The sequence below is a fragment of the Scardinius erythrophthalmus genome (assembly GCF_964197995.2).
Source record: "Scardinius erythrophthalmus genome assembly, chromosome: 14".
Lineage (NCBI taxonomy): Eukaryota > Metazoa > Chordata > Actinopteri > Cypriniformes > Leuciscidae > Scardinius > Scardinius erythrophthalmus.
This window is the reverse complement of record NC_138234.1, coordinates 10364247-10389609: the sequence shown is the minus strand read 5'-3', so window position 1 is coordinate 10389609 and position 25363 is coordinate 10364247. Positions and strand designations below refer to the sequence as shown.

The following is a 25363-nucleotide window of genomic DNA, read 5'->3' as shown; positions in this document are numbered from 1 at the left end:
GAAGGACGCAGACTTCAAGGATGCAGCCTATGCGTCCTCTGAAGGACGCACCATGTAGCCTTCCTAGGATTTCCTAATTGTGCAACCAGGTGTTACCGATCACCGCTCCTGGCACCAAGCAACGGTGCGAGAGGACAGCTGCTATCCTGATCATTTATTTTGATAACTGAGTAAACAGCTATGGAGCCAGAATTGGCTATTGTCATTTTTATGTTTTATATTTTACTGGAGGACATGGTGAGGATTTTTTAGCCCCGGCGCTGCCGCATCATGTATTTTCAGTTTAGCCCTGTTTGAATAATATAAAAAGTCCGGTATTTCTCGCGCTCGTCATCTGCAGCTGTCACGGTTGCCAGGCGACAAGAACAATCCTTCATAGGCTAGACCGGTCCGAGCGCGTCAGATGCGCCCTTTGATATGGGACGCTGCTGTAGTTAGCAACAATTTGTTAATATTGTGACAATAAGCCTACATTTTGTTACTTTAATTTTCGGAACTGCATATTTCGTTAAGTATTCACTTACAAATGTGAAGTAACCTACTGAAGTACTTTTTTCCCCTCACATCACAATATGATTAGCCTACATTAAACTACACAAAAGTATATAATGTAACAACCAGATATTACTTTATATTGAAAATATACAGAAGTAAAATGCAACATAACCTACGCAGTAATGCAGTAGTAGCCTAATATAAATGCAGTAGTTATTAAAAGTACTTTTTTCAGAAAGCCGTCGATTGAATCAGCCCTGCAAACCTGTTGGTAGACAACTTAGTGGATCGTGGAAATATGCACTCAAACGCTCTGGAGACCATCCCAGATGATGTCCCACCAGCACTCCAGTCCAGCAGCTCAGCTCAATAGAGTCTACATAATTTTTTTCTTATTTTATGTATTGTAAAATTAAATGTTTATGTTGATTTTGATATGTTTAACGTATTTTGTAAATAGTTGGAAAAAGTACTTTAATGTAGCCTATAAAACAAATGAGTTTCATTTACCAATTTTATTTGAAAAAATAAAAAGGTATAGAATTTGTTTCATGCAGAAAGTATTACTGTCATTACAAAAATAAACAATGTCCAGAACAATTAATTATCTTTTATTTACACAATTAAAGTTGCATGAAAATAAATGTACATTGTTAAAGGAGAACTTGGTAGCTTTTTTAACTTAATAAAACTGTCTAGAAATCATTTGGATGGTTAAACAACCTGTTCTGGTGATATTGGTGACTTTCCCCGCTCCCCCCAGCGTTCCCAGGCGGAAAACCAACCTTGCAACTTGTTCACTACCGTCCCGGCAAGATAGAAATTGGAAGTCTCGTGAGAAGCGAAAGCGAGAACGAGAACGAGCGCGAAACACAAATTGCTTTACGGCAATTCGACATAAACACACACGCATGTATGATATTACCAGATTACCCACCTCGGTAGCCAGACATAGCTCCACACGATACAGTTGGCTTGCTCCGATCAAAACAAACGCACATGAGCAGCGGTAGAGAGGGGGAGGAGGCCGCCGCAAGTGAGTTTTTTACGACTGTGTTGTGAAATATACGCCCCACCACAGCTGTAGGGGGAGCTCGTGGGGAAAACATGCGACAACAAAAGGGAAAATCAGCGAAGAAGTGACTAGAGTTCGCTAGACTTGCCGAGTTCGGCTTTAAGATAGCAGTAGCGGATGGAGGCCCAAAGTGACAGAAGCCGTTGGTCAGGTTCACGAACACATTTTATTTTTGCCACACGATGAATCTCAATAATCGGGAAACAAAACACAAAAACAAACAACAAAACTTAAATACAAACTACACCAAACACAACCAAAATAAATTATATTAACAAGACAAACTCTGACCTGTACGTGCAGCCGCACGACACAAACAGCACTCCCCATTCCCATACTAAATTTCTGGAGCCTTTTTATAGGCCTAACTCCTCCCATGGTCCGGGACATACCATTTGAAAAGGTAATTATATTTCACATAAATCACATATACATATAATATTAACAATAATACATACATCAACTCATATCTGCAGATATACACATAACACACACATTATGTACATACAAATAATAAAACAAATAACTCCTAAACATTTCTTTTGTACAGCTATGACGGATGGAACCCCCCCCCCGGTGACGTCACACACACGGACGCGCTATCAAGATGGCGCGAACATCAAGTATAAATAAACCGGATTTTAACTGAACAGGTTTGGCAAATGACTCGTCAAATGTGGTAAGTATATTTGTATGACTATTAACACTGTACTCAATAAATCATATAAACGAAATAATAATGGTGAGGTGTTTTATTTCTGTACATCAGACAACAATCCTATTATGTTATATACACTGATATTACAGCAACTGATTCCCCATATAGCTCACGTAAACCAGGTAATACTAACATACAGGACATAATACACCACAACACACCTTTAAACATACAATAACATCAAATTTTACTCAAGTCCGTGTACACATGATTGTCAGTGCCGGCAAACAGACCGTGTTAACATGACGCCGATGTATGTATGAAATGTGCGTGTGTGTGTGTGCGTGTTCAGTCCGTGCATAGTCACAGGCTTACCCTGTGACATACATAATTTTTCTTTTAAAAAATAAAAGTGAAAAAAGTTAAACAAGAATATGTAGAAAATGTATATATATTTCAATCATTCTCTCAGGAAGAGAAAACAGCCTGTCCATCCTCTCCCTACTCTCCTGTGCTCTCCTCGCCTCTGCCTCCCTCTCTAGTTGCATTTCTTCTCTGATCAAGTCCAAAAACCCGTCCTGTCTCGCCGCCTTGGTGCTGGTGCTCCTGCTGGTGCTGCTGGTTGTGCTGGTGCTGCTGCCCCTGGCTCCTCCTCACCGTGGGTACCCACTACTGAACTCGGCCCTGGTGTGTCCTCAGGGATTGAGGCGATGAGGACAGGGGGGTTGGTGCAATGCCTCTGTCCCAACACCTCATCCATGAGGACAAACCAGGGCCAAGTTTCAGCAGTGGGTTTCCCACTCACACCCTCTCCTGTCCCAGGACACTTGCAATCCTAAAGGCAGAGCAAATGAACCATGGCTTGTTAACAACAACAGGACAATACATTTTTAGCAAAGATGTGTGTATTACTTTTCTTTATATATATATATATATATATATATATATATATATATATATATATATAAACCCATTTTTTCCTGAATTGTTCTAAAAAAGCAGAAAAGGGTACTTAACACAGAGCAATCTTAAGTGCATTGTTAACACTGCAAACTATGACACATCAAGACATGCAAACAAAATACTTAAGAAATCATATTTCTATAAAATTTGGTTAAAACCACATAGCTTGCATGACAGCACTACAAAAACACATAAAAGTAGATAAGGCAAACCCCATTGCCTTATCTACTGCTTTTCTGATTGTTTTGGGCTTTATTGGGTGAGTGATATTTCTTATAATACACAAGTGCAAATATTACAAATAGGTCGTTAAACTAATAACGTTATTCCCACAAGTTTTGCCTAAAACTACCTGATAAATGTAGCCACGCAATGGTGACGAAGGAGTTAAGAAGTTTATATAAGAAAATTTAACTCTGGTTTTGCTAGCTATTTGAGTAAATGAAAACATAATACTTACATTTAAATGTGAATTTGCTGTCCACCACCGATCTCTAGTCTCGGCCGCCTTTAAAAATAAATAAATGCTGTCGTCAACGGCGCGCAATGACTTATGGGGTAGAATAGGCCGCTAAGTGTCCATTTATGTATCCTTCTTTTCACGAGGAAACGAAGGGTGCATTTGGCGTCGCTTTTGAATCAGGGAAGCCTTCGTCGCGGCGCGATGACGCAACCGGCCTTCAAATACGGCCTTTGAAGGATGGAGAATTGAATTGGGACAGCCTTCATCGAGCCGCGCTGACGCAATCGGCCTTCAAATGCGACCTTCCAAGGATGCATCCTTTGAATTGGGACGTCCTTCGTCGCGCCGCGGTGACGCAATCGGCCTTCAAATACGGCCATCCGGCCCTCAAATACGGCCTTCGAAGGACGTAGCCTTCACTTTGGGACACAGCTCATGTCTATGTTCGAACCCCTCACCCGTATGTACTTTCAATGGCAGATTATAAACTTAAGAGAATACTTTATTACTTGAAAGAAGTAAATATACATTAATGAGCACATATATTTTTGAAAGACCTAAGTGTTTTTTGCTAAGAATCAACTAAAAAAGTTACACAGTGTAGCTTTAATAAAATCTACTTTTTGGTTAATTTAATTTGCGTGTGGCCTCCCCTTTTGTTATACTACCCTGAGTCAGGTGGTTTGTAAAGGTACTCAAAGTCATCTTTATTCCTCTCCAAGTGAAAATAGAAACTAGTTCAAGGGGTGAAGTAGTTGTAATGCTTCTCATTAGAGCACTATCATGGGATGCATGCTTTTATCTTTGGGTGACAGGGCCATCTGACCATCAACAACCTCTCTCTCATTTACAGGGACCGTGACGGACCTGCAACATTTTTTATTTGTATGAATTCTTAATTTTATGTTAAGTGTGTGGACTCGTAGTGATATGGAAGCTATAGTTATCAAGTCCAATTCTGGGGGGTGGGGGGTCAGCTCACAAGTCTGATATTTTCTTGCAATTGTGAGAAAGTCAATTTCTGACTTTATAACTCGCAATTGCACGTATTGAACTCGCTATAGCAAGAACAAAAGTCAGAATTGTGAGATAAATAGTCACAATTACCTTTTTTTCTCTCTCTTTTTTTCTACAGCATCTACCAGCAGGTGGGACAAAGTTTTTATTATTATTTTTTTTTTTATCTGGACTTTATCTGGATATGTATTTTACTTTATATCCTACTCATGTTACTTGTCTTTACCTTGTTTAATTTTTAAAATAATTAAAGTAATAAACTCAACATGGTCTGCAAATTCTTTAAAATAATAATATAGGCTACTGCCACAAAAGTATAAAGGTTACAAACGGAAGACTGCGAAAAGCCTTTTTGCATTTGCACTTAAGAAAACAGCAGGTCATTCGTGAGGCGATCAAGTTTCAGCCTATACTGCCGCATCCGCAGTCCGCACCCTGCTATGAATTATAATCAGGATTCGTTGTTTCAAGGGGAGAGTGGTGAAAATGAAGATTCTCTTTACTTTGATCTGGGTGATCTTGATTTTACTCGACCACGGTAAGATTAAGGTTTGTTATAATCTATTTTCTGATGTTGCATCAATTTCTCTGACTGCATTGGCGCTGTAGTGGTGGCAGGATTGATTAAATCAGTAGTGTGTCACTCACTTTGGCGTGAAATGGGCGCATGCCATCATACTGTCAGTAAATGTTGGTATTCTTTTGCATCGGTGCACAATCTGATTAATTCGCTTTGGACAAAAGCTTCTGCCGAATTAAAAAAATGTAATGTAGCCTCAACACGTTGTGCGAGTGATTCGAATGGTAAGACAAAACAAAACAATAATAACGACACTGTATTATCCGTATCTTAATGAAACGGGGTGATCTGAAGAAGGCTATCTTAACAGAATAGGGGAGCGCGGGGCACAAGGTAACGCGGAGCTAGTTGTACTTGTAACGCACTTGTTTTAAATACTTCCACACATGCTAGGATCATGTCCACATATGGTGCATTTACTACTTGCCATATCAACACTATATAGAAAAAATTGCGCCAATTTTTTTTTTTTTTGAAGATATTCCAGACATTTATTAAACCATATAGCAAAAGTAAATATCTTGCTTAAGTTAATTTTTCATCTCTATTTTTTGTGTTTATTTAAAATTAGACAAATATGATATTATTTTAATCTCCAATTAGGCTATTTAACAGTTGAGATTTTTAAATAACAGTTGAAAGACTGTTATTTAACAGTTTTTAATGCTTCGCTAACTAGCAGAAGACACTAGCAGGGTTTAAATCCCAGTTGTGCAGGCGGGGGCATGTTGTCACACTGCGTTACAATGTGCCCCTGTTAGAAATATGCTATTATATTCTATACTTTTATTAATTTTATTGAGAAAACGTGAGAAAAAGGTGAATAAAGACTGAGAGTCAATGTTTAGAAATGACTAATTATTTATTTGTTTTGAATTATGTTACATAGCTGTGTTTTCATGTGTTCGTAGTCAAAACTCAAAAAATTGTTTATATTTAATTATTAAAAATTGCCATTATTTTATATGAAAAAGTTTTTTAATTGTATTTTATTTAGAAAATATTTTAGTTTGTCTTGTATATATTTTTTATTAGATCAGATAACATTTTAAGCTGTTATTTGTTATGTTACAATGTGCCCCACACATGTTACAATGTACCCCACCTATAGGGGCATGTTGTCACATTTCACTTCCATTCTTTCGGGGTATATCAAGAAAAAAGTATATAGGCTACTGTATTAATAATACAAAACCACATAAAAATAAATACTCTGAATCATAAGTAGATTTACACAAACTGAGAAAATCAAAAAGCGTTACTTTGTGCCCCGCTCTCCCCTAATCTATAATATTTATTATGAGTCTATACATTTTTATTATATAAATGCGCAAATATAGGGAAAGGAGGCAAACTATCCCTTGTAGAATCTGCAAAATGTTAATTATTTTAACAAAATAAGATGGGATCATTAAAAATGCATGTTATTTTTATTTTATTTTATAGCCTACTGTCTTGATTAAGATATTTTACATAAATGATGTATACCCTACATATAGTACACTAGTAAAAAAAAAAAAAAAAGAGGCTGACTTTAAAATGACCCAGTTCAAAAGTTTACACTGTGTGTCGTTACCTGGATTATCCACAACTATTTTTTGTTCTGTGACGGTTGTTCTTGAGTCCCTTGTTTCAGTTAAACAGAACATTGTTCTTCAGAAAAATCCTCCAGGTCCTGCTGCAAATTCTTTTGTTTCAAGCATCTTTTGTATATTTGAACCCTTTCCAGCAGTGACTGTATGATTATGAGATCCATCTTTTCACACCGAGGGACTCAACACAGCTATTAAAAGCTTCAAACATTCACTGATACTCCAGAAGGAAACATGATGCATTAAGAACCAGGGGGTGTAAACCTTTGAACAGGATGAAGAAGTCCACATTTTTCTTATTTCGTTTAAATATCTTTTTATTTTATTTAGTCCTGCCCTTCGGAAGCATCAGAAGAGATACATGTCTCCCAGAAGACAAATTAAGTAGAAAATACCTCTTCACATCAAAACGTTTACACCCCCGGCTCTTTATGCGTCATGTTTCCATCTGGTTTTTATAAATCAAGCTTTTTTTTTTTTTTTTTTTTTTTTTTGTCTTGTGGACTATTGTGAACATATTTTATATAAAATGTCTTATTCAGGAGAGTATTAAATAAAAAATTACGTGCATTTTGTATGATCCCTCTTATTTTGTTAAAATAGTGAACATTTTGCACATTCTGCAAAGAGTGTGTAAACTTTTGAGCACGACTGTACAAGAAGATATTCTTCTGCTGTTTGTTTGCATATGTTACATTATGAATACAGACATATTGTTCTACTTAAAATATATGATCTGTAGAAAAACATTTTAACAGCGCTATTGTATTTTTTTGTTTGTTTGGCTTATGTTTTTCTCAAGGTTCATCTGGTGTTAATACAGATGAAGTGTCAGTGATGGAGGGAGATTCAGTCACTTTATACACTGGTGTTAAAACAAACCAACAAGAAGAGATTAAATGGTATTTTAATGACACTCGTATCGCTCAAATCAGTGGAGATCTCAGTTTTATCTGTACAGATGTTCAGTGTAATGAAGATACTGAGAGATTCAGAGACAGACTGAAGCTGGATCATCAGACTGGATCTCTGACCATCATGAACATCACAGACACAGACTCTGGAGAATATCAACTACTGATCATCAGCAGCAACAGTGACAGTAAAAAGATCTTTAGTGTTTCTGTTCATGGTGAGTCATTTAAAAATGTTTAAATGCAGTTTATATATATTTTAAAGCACATTGTTAATGTGTGTTTATAGGCACAGACCAAAATGTTTCTTTTCAGATCGAGAGTCAAGACAGGGCTAATGCAAAGTCATGTTCACAGTTCTCTCATGTTGTGTAGTTTTTGTTTGTTTTCAGCAAAAGATCCTCCAGCATCTGTTGGTTTGTGTTTCAGGTGTTTCTGCTGCTGAAATAGATGAAGTGAAGAGAAACGAGGGAGAATCTGTTACTTTTGATCCTGCTGGAGCAAGAAAACTAAATGATGTGATGACGTGGTACTTTAATGACACTCTCATCACTGAAATCACTGGTACAGATGTTCAGTGTAAAGAGAGATTCAGAGACAGACTGAAGCTGGATCATCAGACTGGATCTCTGACCATCACAAACACCAGAAACACAGATTCTGGAGAATATAAACTACTGATCAACATCAACAACAGCAGCTTCAGCATCACTAGAGTGAAGAGATTCAATCTTACTGTCATTGGTGAGTAGGCTATATAATTTAGTTTCCCTTTCGTTGTCACTCCGAGTTACGTCGGATGACGACGAATGGGGTTTCGCTTAGAAATCCTATCATCTTCGAGTATATAAAACGAGCCAATGGCAAAGAAATGCCATGGGTCTGCGGAATTTGCATGGCGTATCTCCGCCCCACCCTGGGGGTATATAAGGAAGTATGCCGCAGCAATGCAGATATGCTTTCGCTTCGGAGCCAAGTTCAGTACTTCACTCCACAAGCCTTCTGAGTGTCATCTCAAATCTCTTCGAGACGAGCGGCTCTTCAGTGTGTCGGTGTGATGGCGTGTTCCAGCGAGATCGCATTTCCTGCTGCTGATTTGTGCAATAATCTGCCAACAGTGAGTGTGTTTCTCCCTGGGCGCTTCAGCACTCTGTTGAGCTTTTTCACTCTCTAAAAGAGCTGCACACTGCACGTTTTTTTCAAGACGGTTCGCCCGTGTATTTTCTATTTCCTGGATGTGTGTGCGTGATTCATCTGCCTAACGGTCGCGAGCGCTGTTTTGCGTGTGGGCTTAATCACGCTAGGCAGCGCTCGTTAATGAGTCATGTTTTCATTGCGGGAACATGACCATCGCGATGTTTATAGATCGAGACTCAATAGCCGCTTTCCGACCGGAGGAACCTTTTCACAGTTCCTAGAACTATTGGCTAAAGTACCCGGATGACGGCGTGTTCGCACCGCAGGAACTAGGAACGATTTTAGTTCTAGGAACTCCATTTGTAGGAACTAATTTAGGTCCTACTTCAGAGTAGGGTCTAAACCAGCACTATAGGAACTACCCGTGACGTTAGTATACGCTGATTGACCGAACGCACGCGGAACACCAGCACCCGCCATTTTTAAAACAGCTAGAATGTAAACACACAGATTATAGCCTATATTTACTCCATAAACTAACTATACAAACATGGAAAACAGTGATAGATGGGTCTCTAAACCTTTATGCTGAAGAGAAAATCCAACGCAACTTTGAGGGGACCAAGGCAAACATGATTATGTATTTCTGCTCAGCTAGCAACACTGGACATCAACCACACGGCATAGGCTATAACCTTTTTTCATATATTGTATACTTTCTATAACAGTTCTATCTAATATGATATTAAACAGAACTGTTAGACAGATCGCTAACTAATAAACACAGAGAATGCGAGCATTGTTTGCTCTGGCGTTCTCAGCGCCGCCAAAATAAAGGTCCGTTGCGCCGTCAAAATAAAAGTCACCGTGCTTGCGTCACTCCCTTACCCCTCCTACCAGTTCCTATGGCCACTTGGCCAGTGCGAACGCAAACAGCAAAACCGAGTTTGGGGGAAAGTAGTTCTTAGAACTGTTTAGAAGTGGACAGTTCCTAGAACTAAGTTCCTAGAACTACTTGGTCGGAAAGCGGCTAATGATCTCCATGTGAGTAGAGTCCCCTCTGCCACACCCCAATTTATCTCTTCCTCGAGAAGGGATACTTTGGCTGGTGGCCAGGGTGATCTGAGGGTTCGGTGTGGCACAACAACCGACGAGTCAATTCCTCGGGCCACACCCCCCTCCACATTGCAAACCGTGGAGCTTCCGTGTGTGCCTGGTTTCTTTTGGGGACCCAGTGTTTCATTCGGGGCTCTGGCGGATGGTTTCATGCACTCACAGCATCACAAGGCGGGCTTGATTCCTCTGGAAATGAAGTTTCGACTGCGTTGCCTCCCACGGGAGTGCCATCGTTGCCGGGACCGATCCAGAGCTGGCAGCCATGCTTTCCCGGGCAGCTGAAAGCATCGGCTGGAGTGGCCCCGCCCTCCCCCCGAGCTCTGTAAGCTCTGAATTTCGATTGCACAGCGATAATGGTCTGTGTGTTCCCTGTCACTATCGTGGCACGGTCATGCAGTGCTGTGTGTCGCCTGCGCCTTCGATGCAGTGCTGTCTCGGGAGTTCTGTCCGAACCGGCCGCAGTGGAATGCTAGTCCTTCCTTGGCAACCCTGGCAGAACGCGGAAACTCTAACCACGCCCCTATGCCTCCCATGCCCGGCCTGGTTGTTCCGCCACGCACACTGCTGACCTCGCTCAGGCAACATCAGTACCTGCGTGATCCTGGGTCAGGTGATGTCCACTAGTGTGGTCCAGACATGGGCTTAGCCAGGTTGATGTGGGTGTGTCTGAGAGTTCATTTCTAAGCTCCCCCATGTCCCGGGCTGGGCTCTTTGGCGGTGTGGCTCTGACCACCTGAAGTAGACTCGGGTCCTGCACCAATGGTCTTCCATCCGTGCGGTCTCCTTAGTCTGCTTCCCGCCAAGGCCCCCTCCATGCGGCTGCTCCCCTCGGGTCTTCACTGGCCCTGAGCAGGAGCAAGTCGCAGGAGGGTGGTGCTGCCCGTCACCGCCCCTTAGACTGCCACACCAGCCTAAGCAGCACTCTTGAGACGGGCAGCCTGGTCGGCGGTGTGGTTGAGGATTGCGCCCAACAGTCTTCGATCACTCTATAAGCAGGCTGAGGACTTTCTGCACCGACCGTCATCTGTCCGTGCGGTCTCCTTAGCCTGCTTCCCGCCGACACCGCCCCTCTGCGATTCCTCCCCTCGAGCCTTCACTGGCCCAGAGCACGAGGAGGTCGCAGGAGGGTGGCACCGTCTGTCTCTCGCCCCGTGCCCCGCTAAACGCCAGGCCAAGCGGCGCTCCTGAGACGGGCTGCTCAGAGATGGCGTTGAGTTCTTCCCAGGAGACGGTAGCAGGGCCGCTCCTTCCCCCGGTGGAGGGCCGGAGGAGAATCCTTGTTTTTTTCCACCCCGCTGCTCGTCCCACGACGAGCAGCACCCTAATGTGGTTAAAGAAAGAACTCCCTTCCCCATCTCTGAGCACACAGAGTGCACGGATGACAGTGCTCGTCGCTCACGAGCCTCGCCACTCTCGTCCCCCTCTGTCGCCAGTCCCCTGCCAGAGCACGCCCCCGTGGGACGCTGGTCCTCCCCTGGCCTCCTCTGGCAGGACGCGGCTAATGACCGTGCCCCCGTACCGGGCCGCTATGCCTCCCACGCCTGGGCCGGTCATTCCGCCTCGCTACACCACCAAGGGTACGTCTGTGGTCCGTATGACCCCGCTGGTACAGTTCCTGGAAGCCTGGTTAGAGCTTCCCAGGCTGTCCCGCTGGGTCGCGAGGACCATCAGCACCCTAATGTGGTTAAAGAAAGAACTCCCTTCCCCATCTCTGAGCACACAGAGTGCACGGATGACAGTGCTCGTCGCTCACGAGCCTCGCCACTCTCGTCCCCCTCTGTCGCCAGTCCCCTGCCAGAGCACGCCCCCGTGGGACGCTGGTCCTCCCCTGGCCTCCTCTGGCAGGACGCGGCTAATGACCGTGCCCCCGCACCGGGCCGCTATGCCTCCCACGCCTGGGCCGGTCATTCCGCCTCGCTACACCACCAAGGGTACGTCTGTGGTCCGTATGACCCCGCTGGTACAGTTCCTGGAAGCCTGGTTAGAGCTTCCCAGGCTGTCCCGCTGGGTCGCGAGGACCATCAGGCTCGGCTACGCGATTCAGTTCGCGCGGTCTCCTCCCCGCTTTTCGGGAGTCCGCTTCACTATGGTCGGTGGCAATGCCCCGGTTATGAGAGCGGAGGTCGCTACCTTACTGGCGAAGGGTGCGATAGAGACTGTCCCTCCAGCCGAAATGAGGTCCGGCTTTTACAGCCCTTACTTCATTGTACCGAAGAAATCCGGTGGGTTACGACCAATCCTCGACTTGCGCGTCTTGAACCGCTCCCTTCACAGGATGCCGTTCAAGATGCTCACGGCCAAGCGCATTTTCGAGTGCATACGGCCGCAGGATTGGCTTGCAGCGATCGACCTGAAGGACGCCTACTTCCTTGTCTCCATTCTTCCTCGACACAGACCGTTTCTACGGTTTGCTTTCGAGGGGCAGGCATACCAGTATGCAGTTCTCCCTTTCGGGCTAGCCCTGTCTCCTCGCGTCTTTACGAAGGTCGTCGAGGCAGCCCTTGTTCCCCTTCGGGAACACGGGGTTCGCATCCTGAACTATCTCGACGACTGGCTGATCCTAGCTCACTCTCGAGACCAGGTTTGCGAACACAGGGACCTTGTGCTCCGGCACCTAGCTCGTCTGGGCCTTCGGGTCAACTGGGAGAAGAGCAAACTTTGCCCCGTGCAGAGGATCTCTTTTCTCGGTATGGAAATTGACTCGGTCGCCATGTGCGCGCAGCTTACGAGCGAGGAATGTGGTTCCACTGAAACTATTTTCAGAGGCTCCTGGGGCATATGGCATCCGCAGCCGCAGTTACGCCATTCGGGTTGCTTCATATGAGACCACTTCAGCTTTGGCTTCGCGATCGAGTCCTGAGGTGGGCATGGCATCGCGGCACGCTCCTAGTTCCAGTGACTCCAACCTGCCGTCAGACCTTCACCCCGTGGTCGAACCTCAATTTTCTTCGGGCCGGAGTGCCCTTGGAACGAGTTTCCAGGCATGTTGTTGTATCAACAGATGCCTCCACCACGGGCTGGGGCGCTATGTGCAATGGACATGCTGCCACGGGCTCCTGGACAGGACCCCAGCGCCTTTGGCATGTCAATTGCCTCGAGTTGTTGGCAGTACGTCTTGCCCTGCACCGCTTCCATGCGTTGCTCAGGGGTCAACACGTACTAGTCCGTTCAGACAATACCGCGTGCATCAACCGTCAAGGCGGTTTGAGCTCCCGCCGTATGTCACAACTCGCCTGCCACCTCCTTATATGGAGTCAGAAGCATCTGAGGTCGCTTCGAGCCATTTATATCCCCGGAGACCTGAACCAGGCGGCCGACGAGCTGTCTCGGCTTCGGCCTCTCGCTGGAGATTTGCGACTCCATCCCCAGACGGTTCAGCTGAATTGGGATCAGTTCAGGGACGCTCAGGTAGACCTGTTTGCCTCCCACGACTCGTCCCATTGCGGCCTGTTTTACTCCCTGACCGAGGGCACGCTCGGCACGGATGCACTGGCGCACAGCTGGCCGCGGGGCCTCCGCAAGTATGCGTTTCCCCCAGTGAGCCTTCTTGCGCAGACTTTGCGCAAGATCAGGGAGGACGAGGAGTAGGTAATTTTGGTTGCCCCGTATTGGCCCAACCGCACCTGGTTCTCAGAACTAGTACTCCTCGCAACAGCACCTCCCTGGCCTATTCCCCTGAGGAAGGACCTGCTTTCTCAGGGACGGGGCACCTTATGGCACCCTCGTCCCGATCTTTGGAACCTCCACGTGTGGCTCCTAGACGGGAGGAGGAAGGTTTGAGTACCCTACCACCAGCGGTGGTGGCTACCATCACTTCCGCTAGAGCATCGTCCACGAGACATGCCTATGCGTTGAAGTGGAACCTCTTCGTCAACTGGTGTTCTTCTAAAAATCTAGAACCCACGAAATGCCCCATCAGTGTCGTGCTTTCCTTCCTGCAAGAAGGGTTGGAGCGAAGGCTGTCTCCCTCCACCCTGAAAGTGTATGTTGCCGCCATTGCCGCACATCACGACGCAGTTGATGGTAAGTCTTTGGGAAAGCACAACCTGATTGTCAGGTTCCTGAGGGGAGCCAGGAGACTAAATCCTCCTCGCCCTCCCCTCGTACCCTCTTGGGACCTCTCAGTGGTTTTAACTGCCCTGCAGAGTGCTCCCTTTGAGCCTCTGCAATCAGTGGAGCTTAAGTTCCTGTCAATGAAGACAGCGCTCCTGCTTGCATTGGCCTCCATCAAGAGGGTAGGGGACCTGCAGGCATTTTCGGTTGACGAAGCGTGCCTGGAATTCGAGCCGGCTAACTCTCACGTGATCCTGAGACCCCGGCCTGGATATGTGCCCAAGGTTCCCACCACACCCTTTCGAGATCAGGTGGTGAACCTGCAAGCGCTGCCTTTGGAGGAGACAGACCCAGCCTTGGCACTGCTCTGTCCAGTACGCGCACTCCGTGCTTACGTAGACAGAACGCAGTGTTTCAGGACCTCTGACCAGCTCTTTGTCTGTCATGGTGGGAAGCTGAAGGGAAAGGCTCTCTCCAAACAAAGGTGGTCTCACTGGATAGTGGACGCCATTGCTTTTGCATACCAGCAGCAAGGTCGACCATGCCCCCTTGGTGTGACGGCCCACTCCACTCGGAGTGTGGCATCCTCTTGGGCTCTAGCGCATGGCGCCTCGCTAACAGACATCTGCAGAGCTGCAGGCTGGGCGACACCTAACACATTCGCGAGATTCTACAATCTCCGAGTGGAGCCAGTTTCTTCTCGTGTACTCGCTTCAACTAGCCGGTAAGAGATTCTGCTCAGGTGTCTTCGCTTGCTCGCCATTCCTCTCCACGGGCGGGATACGTGCGATATTCTCCTCAGGATATTCTCCTCAGGTGAGCCTGATAAGCCCTGAGTCTCCTCGAGCACTGAAGACGTCAACGCCAGAGTTATGCCACCGGCAGCTTTCGCGCTTGGCTAGGTGTCTCCATGTGCATGGTTCCCCCTCTGGGTGACCCCCACATGTGTATTCCACTGTAAGCCTCTTTTGAGCATGTGTCTTTCCCTTGGCAAGCCACCTTGCCACCCCTGGGGTTGAAAGATTCCACCTGCGGCTGGACACCCCAGTGATACTCCATATGCAGCCCTTCGGGGTCATATGTGTATTCCAAGTCCCCCCCTTCGGGTTGGGCATGTTTGCATATTTCCACTGAGATATGCTTCCCAGTGTACCTTGGTATTCCTGTGATAAGTAGGAGTCCTTCGTCCGTGCTAGTCTCACGACAGGGAGCTCAGACTTACGCAGGGCACTGGAAGACAGTCGAGAGGTGGCGTGATTACACTGGGAACCCCATTCGTCGTCATCCGACGTAACTCGGAGTGACAACGAAAGGGAACGTCTCGGTTACGTATGTAACCCTCGTTCCCTGAGTAGGGAACGGAGACGTTACGTCTCCCTGCCACTTCCGCTGTACCGCTGGAAACGCCTGAGTTCAGTCTCGGCTCCTCAGCGAAGACATATCTGCATTGCTGCGGCGTACTTCCTTATATACCCCCAGGGTGGGGCGGAGATACGCCATGCAAATTCCGCAGACCCATGGCATTTCTTTGCCATTGGCTCGTTTTATATACTCGAAGATGATAGGATTTCTAAGCGAAACCCCATTCGTCGTCATCCGACGTAACGTCTCCGTTCCCACTCAGGGAACGAGGGTTACATACGTAACCGAGACGTTTTCGATGCATTTTCCTTTGAGGAATTAAAAAAATCAGTTTAAAAGTATTGTTAAATCAACTCAATAAATGTTGAGTTGTGGACTTGTTTAAAAATTTAGCTTTGGCTCAATAACCTTTTGACTAATGTTATTAACATGAAAAATGCAATATATTTATTTTCCAGTGACCGCTGCTGTTTCCTGTTGATACAGCTGATGATCAATATAGATGGGTCTAAAGTAAAAAAAAAAAAAAAAAAAGTACTGGATGGATTATCATCACTCTCAAGTTATAATGACTTTCTCTTTATCTGTTCCAGGTTCAGGTGTGTCTTCAGGAGCTGTAGCAGGAATAGTTGTTGGTGTTCTGCTGGTGTTTGCTGCTGTATCTGCTGCTGTGATTTACTGTCGTCACAGCAGGACCCATGAACCAGTACCACAGAGTGTAAGTATTACAAGTATTGCATACAGCTGATTTAACAAGATATATGAGATTTACTGTGCATAAATGAACAGTGGAATGATTACATTATAATGTTTAATAATGATTTTAATTATTATTAAATCTTTAAAAACACAAACAACTCCCAAATAAACTAAATAACAATTAATACAAAACATAAAGTGCAACAATTTTGAATTACTGTATTGTAGAAGGTTTGATGCAATGTACTGTAAGACATTAAGCGTCATTTATAAAACGTGTGTAGCCACAGATTTGATCTTAGAGTATATGTACGCTAAAATCCACGCCGACGTTCATTTTTATAAAAACAGTCTTTGAAGTGGAAAGGTGTTCAGCGCCACGTCAGGGTCTGAGCAGACTTGTTCTTCTGGCAGAGAGTCAGAGAACTGCAGGTATTTGGAAATCTAAGCAAATCTTGCTGTTCGCCGTTCTCGAGTAAAGGTTTTGGATATTGACTGGTGCTCTTTTATAAGTTAATGACATTACTACAAGACAGAGATTCAAAAGCATTCAGCTGAGCACAATTTCAAGATCATTTACGATTTATTAATGTCACATCGGGAAGAAAGGCCTACGAATGGTTTTGTGCGTGCGTGCGTTCATCTCCATCCTTAAGCATTAGACGATCTGCAAATCCGTCGATCTGGGCTTTGTTTGTAAAACAATCATCGTCGAAATGCAGGGAACAAACAGTCTGTTGATGCTCAGGAAAAACAAACTCCATCCACTGTTCCCTTAACGCTGGGTTCTTTGGGAATCTGTGCAGGGTTGTCTTGCCCTGGCAACCAAAAACCCACTTCTTTGGTGACATTGACTTCCCAAAAGCCGAGCAGAGCACTTTGATGGGTGTACTGCTTTCGCTCTCTTGCTCTGGTCTACGAGCGCGCGCGCGCCAGCGCTAAGAAGTGCCCTTAGGACCCATATAAGGAAATTCCGCCCCAGCTGATGTCACGAAGACCCATACTCGAAAAAAACTTTCCGAAACTTGTGACAAACCGGAATAACAATTTTTGGCACAGAAATACTCATTCAAACGTACAATTTAATTTGTGAACCTTTGTCCATGTTTAGCATGGGAATCCAACTCTTTAACAGTGTAAAAAACTCAGTAGGCCTATGCATGAAATAGCATTTCACCCCCCCTTTAACTTTACATCAGCCAAGGGGAAAAAGTGCCTGAAAACCCACAATGCTTTTTTCATCTCTGAAACAAGGAAATGAACTTGAAAAATCTCGGTGTGTTTATGTGATAAATATTATTAAGAACATATGATTCACTCATAACGGCTAGAATTTATGTCTCCAAAATATTTTTGCATGTTGTCAGAAATAATCTTGGACTAAGCTAACATTGGATCATCAGGTTGTAAATTATTTCACTTTTACCAACAGTTATAGTGATTGTTACTATAAAACTGGTCATGGTATTCATTATTTTGGTCCCTGGGAGCCAATTGAGATGAGGAGTATGGAGATGTTAAAGCCTCTCGCACTTCAAGAGAGAATCTGTTAGGATAATGAAAGAGACCAGACAAAGACATACACGAGTGCACCTGAGCAATATGAAGAGAGACCCACAAAATATAGGCTTATTATTGTAGATGTGTTATTGTAGATGTTAGCCAGAAAGCTTGCTAGTTTTAGCCTCTTAACGATCAAGGCTGCCAAGATACATTAACAGTAGGCTCAAGGCTAGCAAACAGTAACATTACTTTAGGTATTCGAGTGCTATATCGACTAACATGGTCTTACTTCCTTTGAATTTGCACTGCATTTGTGTTGTTTTCACTTCCCTATATTGACATCGTCAGCCATTCACTGTTAGATCAGTTCGATTAGGATACACGAGCTAGATTCACTGGAAACATAGCATACTGAGGACATATGCTGGTTACAGCCGTGTAAATGCGACGAGCAAAAACATGACGTGTTGTACACTACTTTGAAACCGCAGTGCGCAAGCTAAGGATTACCTGTCATGATGATCTACCATGATGCAATGTGTAGGCCGACATAACATGTACAACTATTAAGTTTATTTTTCATTGATAAATTTTGTTTTCGTAAACATAGGCCTATTTTAATCTAAAGTGCTAAAAGAATGTTAATTGGCATAAATAATTTTGCTCAGTAGGCTAAGTGGAGAGACACACACTGGTCACAAGAGGGCGCACTTGCTATACAAACCCCTCTTGTTCGGCTGCATTATAATATGCTCTCATATAGCCTATTTTCACCTGCCATCTCATATTGTTTTTCCATCAACATGTCCCCAGAGGCTCCATAATAAAAAATAAATAAATAAAAAAAACGTGATAAAATATCTTCTAAATTTTCGTAGGTTCCCACTGGGTTAAATGGCTTTCTTCAGGTCAGATGTGGCCAAAACTGTGAAATGGACAGGAGTGGGTCCGATAAATGCATGTAAAACTATATTTCATATTATTGTGGGAAAATCAAATCATAAATATTAAACAAAAACATAAAATTGTGTTATTCGACAGTACACAGAACATTAGATTGACAGATATTGTTCTTATTTAATAAAACTTAAAAATATTTTTTCATCTGTTAAAGGAGCCTTCAAAAAAAAAAAAAAAAAGATAATACACATTTTATTCTGTAAGCCATGTTTAACTCTTTCAAATAAGCATCAGCAGGTTCTTGAGCGTTTCGCCCCGTCACTGAGAGGAAAGAGGAGGGACTGAATCTCATCTTGTGCTTCATTCAGTTTGTCTCAGAGGAATCTTAATAATGTGTCCCACTGCATCACCAGACCAAAATCCCACTGCACTACTGGCTTTCATTCACACTTGCTTTTAAACAGTCGGCCAAATCAAGCGAGAGGTCACGTTTAACTGAGCGTCTGAATGCCTTGTGAAATGGAATAAAAGGCCTTGCTTGAGCGTGCAGATTGAAGATACAGTACCAGCAGATGTTATAATTAATCATCTCTGACTTCTCTGATCTCTCTGGTCTTCACGTGAGAGGGAAAAATGTGTTCCTATTTCTCAAGATGACTAAATTGAGCAGTGTCCCTATCAAACCTTTCAATCTGTAAATATAATACATTTAGTGGGATATCTCATTTACCTTCATTTCTGTCCCTGAAAGTTTTCCAGTGGCAAACTTCAGATTTTAACATCAAACTTCAAAGCTTAATTGTATGATTTAAGGAGATGGTCTCTATGATTCACCACAACATGAGTGAAACTGGAACACGACATCACATTAACAGATCCGATTTCCCTGGTTGACATTCCTTGGTGGGAATCATTCGCATTATATTTCAGAATATATTTCAAAATGATAAATATAAGTGAACAACAATGCAAATATATTTCAATGTATTTGGAATATATGCCACATATATTTTTTATACTTAAAAAATATTTCAAATTTTTTTTTTCTGTATGGGAAGATATGTGCAAGTAAAAACAATTAGGGTCTCAACAGTATTTTCTTAATCCCACGTAAATGCTTTATTAAGTCAAATGTCAGTAAAGGTGTTTTAATGTGTGTATTGTTCAGCAGGTCATGGAGATTCATCAGTCTGCTGTGATTCTGCTGGTCTTGTGTGTGTCGTTCTCCACTCATGCTCAACCACAAGGTTATGAGCGTTTCCTCAAGCAACATGTGTTTGGTGCCATGACTGTACAGACATGTGAATCATATGCTCCGAAACCACCAATGGCTGCAAAAAAATCAACACTTTCATACTAGCAAATAAAAAAGATGTTAAAGCAGTTTGTGGTAAAGCAGGAACTCCACAGGGTATTAACCGTATGAGTAACAATCCTTTCCCTGTGATCATTTGTGTAGCGACTGGGCTATTTGAATCATTCGTTCGTTTGATTCTGAATTAACAAATTCGGACTCTCTGTGTTTTCTAAGCACATTCCTGCCCAAAACGTTCTTTGCTAAGCTTACCAGAGCTTGTAACCTCCTGACTTCGAAATTACAAATCATACGCCAGGCCCCAGAGAGACTGGAGAAAATGGACTTTTACGACATTTTATTGCACCTTGGAGGATAACCAGGCAACACCTTCCCTTAACTTTGCAAAGCTTCAGAAGAATTCCAAAACCCCCTTCCCCTCTCTGGACCACAGAGAGATAACGAAACTTGAAACTTTCTACACACACACACACACACACACACACACACACACACACACACACACACACACACACACACACACACACACACACACACACACACACACACACACACACACACACACACACACACACACAAACATCCTGTGTGTGTTATTCAGGATAGAAATATAGTTTTAATGTATGTAACGCAGATTTGGGTTTGGCCTTTGTAAGAATTGATAAATTAGGAAATTCCGGACAGTCTGTTTCTGGGTTGACCAGACCCTGAGAGGACAAAAGGACCTCTCCGGAGATTACCATTTGAACTGGCCCTCGTGCACTATCGAGACGAAAGTCTCACCTCCGAGTCATCCTAATCTACATCTCTTTACCTCTCCCCTCACCCCCTCTCTCTCATGCCAGATGATCACTTGATTTCTCCCAAGAAAATGTATAGTTTAATGTGAATGATTATCACAGAGTATTTTCATGTTTGGTATTGTTTAAAATGTCACAGTGCGACTGGTACAAATGTCTCTTTCCAAATAAGTAAAACAAAAGGTAATAAGGTTAAGAGTTTATGGATAACTGACTTACAAAGGAAGGTGGTCTCTCAAGCAAATGGTCACCCACCCCCATGAAGATGCGACCACTGCATGCAAATTTCTTTTGTTAGTACATGTTTCCTGGTGAAAGGTTTGTGTATATAAGGTGATGCAGCAGAGAGTTCGGGGCCTTTTCTGTATTTCAGATCGGTCCGTGAGGCTGAGAGTGAGAGCTCTCAGCCTCATGTCTATTTCTTAAAGTTGGGTTTGCATCTTCTCTCTATTCCAGAGCATTTGATGTTTTGTATCGATTATCTTTGAATTGATTATGAAATTGGCATGATACATTTACCTGACATAATAAATTGTTACACTTGATTATTCTAACTGACTTTGATATTATTTTCATTGAAGAGTTAAACGGAATAGTCAAACATTCACTAATGATTAATGATCCACAGATATCATTAAAACCCTTTCATTTATGGAGTCAGATGAAATTACGAGAGAATACATGACTAAATGTATTGTAAATTTAAACAACCAATACTTTGCATGAGTGAGGACAGAACACGTGATAACCTTCCCTGTGTATTGGCGGACCGGCAGATTGGACCAATTTCACGGGCCTTACACCTTCCTGTATGCATGTTTTATTAATTTGTTTGATCATATAATTATGATTTTCTAGTGTTGAGCTCTGAAATGTATTTTTGAAGAATGTTTCTCCAGTGGAATTGCCTTCCCCCCACCCACTTTGTTTTATTGCCTAACGGAATGTCAAGCAACAGAGCTTTTAGGAGTGGAGCAGAATTAAAGTGTTAATCTTTCCTCCTACTTAAATCCTACATTTATGTATAACCATTGAAAAAAAGTGTGTAAACCTGAATGTAATTTCTCTTTTCCACGATTGTTCTACTCTGCGATGGGTTTTTGTATTCTTGTAAACCTTAAAGGAATAATGTTTCAGATGTGCACACTGTGGTGAGATCATAGATGTGTCATGTTGGTCTTTTTAAAAGTCCAATTTTTATTCCCATTTGTAAATGTACATCACATTTTGGGTTAATCTTATTCCTTATCTTGTTAGTTGAACTCTTAATGCTTATTTTACGGAATAAGAAGTCATATCTATGCCGTAGCTTTTAAACATAACAAATGTGGTCTTGAATTGAACCTCCATATACCTGTAGGAAAGATATGGATACCAAATTATGATAAAATGCATTTTACTGCAGTTATAATTGTTTAAAGTAGAAATGGCATGATCCTAAGACTGTCATAAAACATGCAAATCGAACTCCTAAGTGAGACAAAGAAAATTTCTCCCGCCTGGAATTTCGCGTTCCAATTGGCCCAAGCGCCAGGGAGGAGTAAAATTTCGGTGCCCTAGAAAAGCGGTTACACTCCGCGTTCAGTTAAGTTCGGTATTTTCTTTCGTCTTGTTTGTTCCTGCTTTTTCGAACCCTCCTCATCATGGAGACCATCCATGGCTCCCGTTTAGGGGGCTTTATATTTTCCTTTCCTTGCAGTCTTTTAGTTTTGTTTCGTCTTCGGACTTCAGTCGACAACTTTCGACAACTTCAACTTTAAAGAGACTTGAATCTCCCGCGGCGCGCGCTTCTCTTCCTTGAGGACGAGCACGAGCACTGCGTCTGAGGAAATTCCTGGCTCCATGGCTCTTTAGGAAGTCCTCATCTCCGTTTATTTTCTTTACTAAGTTTTATTTTCATATTCGTTTCTCCCTCCACAAAGGGAGATGAACTCTGAATCATGTTTCTGGCAACTTCACGTTCGGTGAACCTTTAAACTTCGCGCGAGTCAGGCTCGCCCAAAAGACACGAGGAAACACGCCCCGCTCTAAAAGAGCTCTTCTTCAGCAAATACAAAGAGAACCATACGCAAGTATTTTGATTTGTGATTTGATGATTTCTTGTTGTCTCTCAAGGTTACTGCCTGTGATTTTGCCTAACTGTGATCTTTCTTTGATCGCCCATTTAGTTTCACTTTCTCTCATCTCTCTCATTGTCCGAACTCTCTTTCATCCTCTCCCTCATTTTTGTTATTCATTTATGTCAAGTTATTCATAAAATAGGTTCGTACAACGACGTACTCGGAGCTTGCCTTTATTCAACCACTCAGTACAGCACTCATCAGCCATTGAGCCTGAACATAATATCCGCTAAAACACCCCCCCCCCCCCCATCATACGTCATCTCTCTCTTACTTCAAAATAAAAGCATTCCTCACACTATTATTCCATAATACCACAGTTTAGTCTTGTATTTTGTTTACGTGTCCTGTACATACATATTTACTCGTGTAAACTGTAGTATTTTTGTATTCCTTAGTTCAATCAATGTATTAGTCCAATTATTAAAAATTCTATATACTTGAATGATTCTGTCTGCCTGCTCATAACTATAGTCAATGAGATGTTTTCGATCTTAATTGCTACAAAGCTGATTTGTTACTTTTAAAGGGCACCTATTATGCCCCTTTTTAGAAGATGTAATATTGGTCTTGGGTGTCCCCAGAATGTATTTGTGAAGTTTCAGCACAAAATACGCCACAGTTAATTTATTATAACCATTTGAAAATGTCATTTTTGGGGCCTGTTTTAAAAAGAGCTGTTTTGTGTGTACCACTTTAAATGTAAATGAGCTGCATATCCCCGCCCTGCTGCTGGACCTAGATGATGAAGAGACTCCGGCACAGAATAAACACGAATGAGAATGGACTAAACGTATCGAAATGGTTATTTGATACATTTCTGTACTTACAAAGTTTTAATCGCGTCCCTTTTGCCATTATGGATGTGCAACACACACACACACACACACACACGAACTGTGATAACGTTCGCGCAATTTTTTGAAACTACACACACACACACTACTGTGAAGTACAAACAATTTTTTTTTATTTATTTCTTAAGGGGAGGGAGATAGACGTTTATATAGCCTACTGTTTATGGAGATAGAGCAGACCTTAATTTATTTACATTTGTAAATGCTGCAAAAAAAATGCCTACGTGACATAAAACTGTCTGACGTTTGTTGAGACATCCTATGACGCATTTAGACGCATTTGTTGTTGAACTTGCTGACATCGATTGAAATGACTATTTGCTCAAAAATCATAAAATACACTTACTTTTTCTGGAGGTGACGTTGGATCGCGAACTGTAGGCAACGATCCACACTCTAGGATTAACTTTGACCCTCGTTCACTAAACAGTCAGTCAGAAAATTAATCTCGTATTTAGGAAGTTTAAGTGGTGCCTTTTCTTCATAAATAAAATCCATCCGCTGCGTTTTCAGTGGCTCTGATGTCAGTGAAGACTAGTATGTCCATTCTTACATCCCACAACACACTTCTTAGGAGACATTACAGGCTGTCGAACAATGGAGGATGCAGATCACCGAGGGCGGGGTCTATGCCAAAACCAGATGTCAATCAAATCACGTCGGTGGGGCTTAGCTCATTTCTACGTCACAATGAGGAAAATCTAGAACAGGGTGTTCTGAGACAGTGCTTATGATTTATTGAGATAGTAAAAAAACTACTGGGTGGATTTTTATCATTCTAGGGTGGTTTTGCTCACACACTGCCAACACACATTTATGTTCAAACACCATGTAAAAGTGAATTTTGCATAATAGGTGCCCTTTAAGTAACCTAATCTTATAAGAATAGGAGAGTTGTTTTTATGGCCATAAAATAGCTTTCCAAAAATTATAAGAAAGAGATCATTTTTGTTGAGAAATTGTTAAGTTAATCTTACGGCCGTTTTGCTGGACAAACAACCGTTCGATGATTAATCATTTCCATTAAGGGTTATCTCATAATCGATCTGAAATAGGATTATTGATATGTGAATGATGAATTATAATTCGTTGTGATTGATTATTCATATATACAAATCAATCTATTTTCAAATTCGAATAAATTAATGTAACTGTAAGATGCAAAATATTAATCATATTCATGATCAATTATTAAAATTCACTATAGATCATTTGAACTCATTTTAAATGTACTACTAATGTCAGTGCGGTTACATTTGTAAATTACAGAGTGGAGATACACACCCACACTGTAAATACAGAGGGACCAGGTCCACTCGTAAGATTGTGGTGAGGTGTGAAGGCGACTGGCCTGTACATTATGCTGAAGGCGTAATTAATGTATAGATGACAGACTGAAAAGAGCTTTACAATATTTTGCTAATCATTTGTTCACTTCTCATTTTCTGTCTTCCTTTGTTTTTCAATTGGAAAAAAACAATCAGAATCAATCACAAAGGCACAAATAAAATATATAAATAAATACTTGAGTTAGAGGTAAACGTGCCGAAGTTCAATGAATTCAATGAAGCACAGCTGTACATGTACATAATTATATTTGAGCACAATTTGTTATGTCCTTTTGAAGAACAAGCACACAAGTTCAATTTAGGGTAAAATAAAATGAAGCCTACCTCACTTTATGGGACTCTGATACAATTGAGAATATATTAACCATCTCTAATCATTTACCTTAAATGAGCAT

The 25363-nt window shown here is 42.6% G+C and overlaps 1 long non-coding RNA gene across 1 annotated transcript in view; it reads left to right on the top strand.

Annotated features, from left to right (window-relative positions):
* The window catches only part of LOC308701967, a 756660-nt gene extending 731503 nt beyond the window's left edge, over positions 1–25157 (top strand). The window contains exons 2-3 of the long non-coding RNA XR_014031544.1: positions 19696–19970; positions 24865–25157. This is a non-coding gene — a long non-coding RNA (uncharacterized lncRNA). The remainder of the gene's footprint in view (positions 1–19695; positions 19971–24864) is intronic.
* Positions 25158–25363: the final 206 nt, after the last annotated feature.